Consider the following 5,815-nt stretch of genomic DNA (forward strand, 5'->3'; position numbering starts at 1 on the left):
TTTTCCAAACTTTAACTAGCACTCCATCCTTTGGATTTTGCTTTTCAATCCTTAAAGTTCGCTGCCAAGTGGTGTCGAAATTCCCTCACCCACTGGCCCATATAGACATTCTGTTGTCTGCCTATCGTTAACTGGTACTATGTTGAAGAACTATGGTATGCAAGTGCGCCATCAGTTGGTAATCCACTAACCCTGCTTGTTTTACTTAAGCCCTTGTTACAATTGCCTTAACGTATCTTATAATACTCTGGGTACATAATCTCATATCGTTTCCCCGCCGCTAGTTCAGATTCTTCCATCTCGCGTGATCATACCAGCACTAATGTATTAAGTTCCATCAGAATTTAGAAGTTAAGCGTGCTTGGGTGAGAGAAATACTAGGATGGGTGACCTTTCTGGGAAGTCCTCGTGTCGCGTTTCATGGTCACCTTCTTGATACATTCTCGTGTCATTCTTTATCTTTACGAGAATATGAGAGAGTGCAAGAAATACCTTGTCGCACTTCTTTCTATTTCCTTATTTACTCCTTGCTCATCTTATCTCCTACCATAGGAGTCTTGCTATTTCTTTTACTTGGTTATTTATTTATCGCAATATCATTTGCGATCAACTCTATAGCCAACATTTGGCTTTTGACCCAGCATGGTGTCATTATCCTTCGTAGTGTCTCTTGAGTTATTCGATAACCTTTTATTGCTATACCCTTTTCTTTTCATACGCATTCACCTTCTAGCATTACGTCATTCAAGGTCTTGTGGAAAACTTCTTAACACTATCTTGCATAGCATTCTGTCTTTTATCCAATTATTAACGACTTCCAGATCTTTCTAACTTGGTTCAACAAAGGATCGTATTGAAGTTTAAGCATCCATCTCAAATATGTTTCCATATCAATTGCCTCCATCTTACCCTTGCAGTTTTCTCACTTGCTTCCCCTCTTTAGAGGGTACTTATACCTTTATCCGCTTATACCTTGCTCTATGTCTCTATGCCCAGTTTCAAATTCGTCCAGTCTCCTTCCCCAGTCTACTTGGTACTGTATCATGTCCCTGTCTTTCTGCATATTTTTTTTTCCAACCTGATTATCAACGTACGGAACCTTGGCTAAATCACGAGGCAACAGGAGCCTTCCCACACATAGTGCGACACCTCATCTATTAATCTATACTTGAGTAATGGGACCCATGGAACAACTCATCTAAGGCCACATTCTACTTATCTTTATAAAAAGTTAATATATACTTGTAGCCGTTCTAAATTTTCTTTTAACTAGGCAACATTTGTATTCCGGCATTCATTGTCCAAGGTTCTCTTAGAGTAGTGGCTTTCCCAACCTATATCCTTTGTCTCTTGGGATGAATGGAAGTTGCACCATTTATTCCTTAAGTTTGTCGTCTTTGTCTCTTAAGAGTTCTGTTATTTTTGGTTCGATGTTGTGTATGCACATTACTCCTTTATACCTTATAGACCTTACCCTTACTGTGTACCCAACATAGGTTTTTAACTTAGTCAGCATATACCAACTACGCCTTACTAGTGGTCCTACTTTATCCATGTATAATTGTATCACACCGTTCAATTCATACTTACATATCCCCCTTTTAGTTCGTACTCATATTCAGTTCCTGACATCTCTTTGAGGTGCTTCTGTTAGAAGTCATCTCCCCAATTAGTCGGTGGAGAACTATAAACTATTATCGTAAACCACTTTCCAACCATTGTTGGAAAAACCAGAATCTCTTAAACATCACAGTACTTCTTTTAATACTTGACCTACTTGGTCCCCTTCTGAGTTTATCCTCGAGTTATCAACCACTTATCTAATTTACAATAGGAGTCGGGGGCTTGGTATTTTCAAAAAGAGTGAAGCTCAATTACTGGATATCTTATCCTTCTACCTGAGCTTCTCCCCTTTTTTACAACATAATTGCGGCTGGAGATACTGCGGTCTGAACTATATTACTCAGGTAGACTTTTGTTTCTCCAAAACCAACTTCCCCAAGTAAAAAGGGTATCCCTTATTAGTGACCTGAAGGGTACCTCTTACGGCTTTAGTTAACCATAATGGGGGTACTTGGTATCAACTTCCAAGACATATTAAGACTCTATGTTTTATTCACTTTTCTTGTTCTGGGAAAATTTCGGCAGAGTTTCCTCTATACTCGTTACTTATCCCAAAACCTGCACGCAGAAAATACCAATAATGCCTCATAGGGCCAACACATATATATATTCATATCATATCACAGCCACACAAGTCTTTCAACATCACCTCATATTGTAGCCACACAGGGCTTTCAATATCAATAATAGTATAAAAATAATGGACTTACCTCGTATGTCCAACTCCGAACTGCATCTGTTGCACTTCCTGTCTATTTTTCCTTTCAGTTTTTTTTGACTTTACATTTCCATCACATATCAAAACCTTTCCTCACAGATATCTTTCGTGCCTTTACTTACCTGTGCTTCGTAACTCTCCATGTTGTCAATTACTTCTTTCTATCGATGTCATTCTTCTGCTAAAATCCAAAGTTAGTATAAGGAGATTTCCTATTACTCGGATCTATGGCACGATCTCGGATGTGAAGGGAAAGGAAACATCCTAAATGCCTTGTAGCTTCTTGTTTACAGATGTGGTGCACAACACATCGATAATCAAGACTTTACTAGACACGGTCTGTAGACAATCAAAGGACGAACTGTTTTGATACCACTTCTGTCATGACCCAACCCCGTAGGTCTCGACTGGGGTCCGACTTGGACCCTCGTATACATATCTATTAGTTGTGGTCAAGTCGAACTATAGACATACAGTGCATATAAATCAAGTGAAGTCAAACCGGACTATAAACAACACAATGCCATGCATCAGAGCCCTATTGGGCGATAACATTTTTATAAACATGTAGCCTCTTTCATTTGTATCACCTCATGAAAGGGCACGCAAGCCGACAAGGCTTCCATAACATAATAACATATATCATACATCATGTAGACCCAGCTGAATCAAACTGACATACACAACCCACATATACATGTCTGCAGACCTCTAACAATATCAATGACAACATAAGGCGGGACAGGACCCCCGCCGTACCCCTGAATAGACAAAACAGTTCTATACATCAGTGGTCAGTACCAAAAGCTAGGCTCCGATATGATGGAGCCTCTTCCAGCTGAGCTGAGCTGAATCCTAAGCTGACGGACTCCAAAACCTGTATCTATACCTGCGGCCATGAACACAGCCCCCCTCGAAAAAAGGGGGGTCGGTACAACATATATACTGAATATGTAAAATATAACACAATACGACTAGAGGCATATCTGAAATAGAGAAGCAGGGGATAAAATATCAAATCAGAAACCGATACTTGGAAAAGTAAAATCATGTATGCTCAAATTTTCAATATACCCGGCCCTATCAGGGATCCGGTGAATCATATATGTAGTACCATCACCTCCTTATTATAACACATCATCATATCATCATATATATACATACGTACCCGGCCCTCTAGTGAGAGCACGATGAATAATGATATGGATTGTGCATGATTACTATTCCCGGCCAGGGCATGATGAAAGAAGTGTTACAGTATACACGAGTAGAGTAGTGAGAAACAAAACACAGTTTAAATAATTATCGGAGAATTAATGAAGTCATCAGGTGAATCATCCCTGGAGATCAGGGCAGAAAATATCTGACGTATACCCTCTAAATGTCACTAAGGACTATGTAAAAGAGAGTTTTGCAAATATTAGACTTATACCAGTATGAAATATCTTATAGTAGTCCGAGCGTTGGTTATCTCAGAGCCTTTCTTTTTATGAAAAAGAGCTTAGTCGAATCAATCGTTACACAATTATATAGAAGACTCGAGGAGTAGGAGTTTAACTACTTTAAAAGTCTTAACATCCAGAAGTGATTCAGAGTCCTGAAGTCATATTCAGAACCTAAGATTGAAGTTGCCCCAAAGCTTTCATCATCCATGGCCTACAATTAAGACATGCTAAAAGGAAGAGAAAAGATAGGATTTACATACTTATGTCAAAAACATGCCATGAGAGAGCTTCACATACCTCTTATGAGTTACTCTTTATCCTATTTTCCTTATCGTACTTTGAACCTATTCAACATGAAAGTGATAAGAATATCAACCACTCTTAGCTTTCCATCACCTTAGGCTACACATAAGTATTCATAGAACTCAACCCTTCGCTTGCTTTCTTGACTAGTTCCTTAACTAGTTAAAGAGTTTACGAAAATCGAGCAGCACCTCCCCTATAATGTGCCCTATACGAAGTTCCAATTCCACTATTAATACCTACAACCAACCAACAACCTGCAACATATGTTTAAGCAGTTCACATCAACAATATACAACATAATCTCCAAACGATTCATTCGAAGCTACCATACCAAAATAGGATGTGTAGCCTTTGTTTTGTAGAACCTTAAATTTTATGAAATGAGGGGTCATTTGGCTTCAACCAGAAGCACCCCTACCCCTTTTAGAACACATTTAGGCCCTGAAACAACACACCACACCCCTTCAACAACACCTCACAAGAACAACACTTTACTTCGACGATAATTCAACTATAACGACTACAATTTGGATTGTCTTCAATATCAAGCATTCCTATACCATTTTTATGTTCCCAGCCACAGAAAAGGCATATAATACACTCCATAACATCACCATAAATTCTAAACTAAAAGGATAAACCTTACCTTATCCGAAATTGGCCAAAACTGCCAAATTGCAACTCGAAACTTCTTCAAACGTGCTGAAATTGAGCGGGCTATTTATGTCCCTTCTCCGCTGCCCCAAATTGGAATTTTTGGTTATCAAACACTATTATATAACCGTGGGATACCTAAAATAATCAATTCACAAAACGAAAGTAATAGGCTCACCTCCAAAGGGCCAAACTCGTAGCTCCCTCCTCTTATTCCTAGAGTTTTCGTTTCAACTTTCTCTTGTTTGTTTCAAGTGTAAAGCTAAAGTTATTATTCTGTAGGCATCGTAAGATACATGTATACACCTCCACATTTTTGAGAAACACCGTAGATAATTAATTCACGGAGGAAAAATTAGAAACTTACCTTAATTTTTCCAAAACATGGCTGACTTTCTCTTCTTCTTCTCTCACGTTTTCTTTCCTTCTCTTTGGCTGCTGTTTTGGCTAAGAACTGAAGTTCTTAGTCACAATACATAAATATGTAGGGTGGTTTAGGAGGTGACACGTTTCATCCTCTAAGGGTGACACGTGTCCAACCCTTATTGGACCACCATAACTATATAACCACTTAGGGGCTGCCACATGGCAATAGGGTCCACCTCCCCCCAAGCAGGTGGGTCATCTACTTGACTCCAAGTAGGTGGGTCACTTTATTGCTTGATGTGCATCCACTTGTCACTCCTCCATTAGCGGCCACATGTCATCTTGTTCCCTTCCTCGTGGGTTCGTAATCTCATCCTATTTTAAGAGCCTATGTAATCCGTGCTACGTAAGCTTGGTATGTCCTCAAGTAGCTCAAGTATGTAAGACTTCTAAGTTAGTAGCTTACGTAGGTAAGTCGAGTCCTACGACTCATTACTTGGCCTTCAATTCCTTACGGATTCTTATGACTCTATTTCCAACCTTCTCTACTATGGGGTATCACATTCTCTCTTCCTTAGAGTCATTTGATAGTGTCGTAGCGTATTCGGCTCACATGATAATGTCTAAGGAACTTATAAGACATTCTGAGTTTAAAAGTGTGGGGTGTAACATCCTTCCACCCTTTAGAACGTTCGTCCCTGAA

At 39.3% G+C, this 5,815-nt stretch overlaps 1 pseudogene; it reads left to right on the forward strand.

Moving 5' to 3' along the window:
- The first annotated feature begins 300 nt into the window (after window positions 1–300).
- LOC129881286 (5S ribosomal RNA) lies at window positions 301–420 on the forward strand (annotated as a pseudogene).
- Window positions 421–5,815: the final 5,395 nt, after the last annotated feature.

This window comes from Solanum dulcamara, chromosome 2, assembly GCF_947179165.1.
Source record: "Solanum dulcamara chromosome 2, daSolDulc1.2, whole genome shotgun sequence".
NCBI lineage: Eukaryota > Viridiplantae > Streptophyta > Magnoliopsida > Solanales > Solanaceae > Solanum > Solanum dulcamara.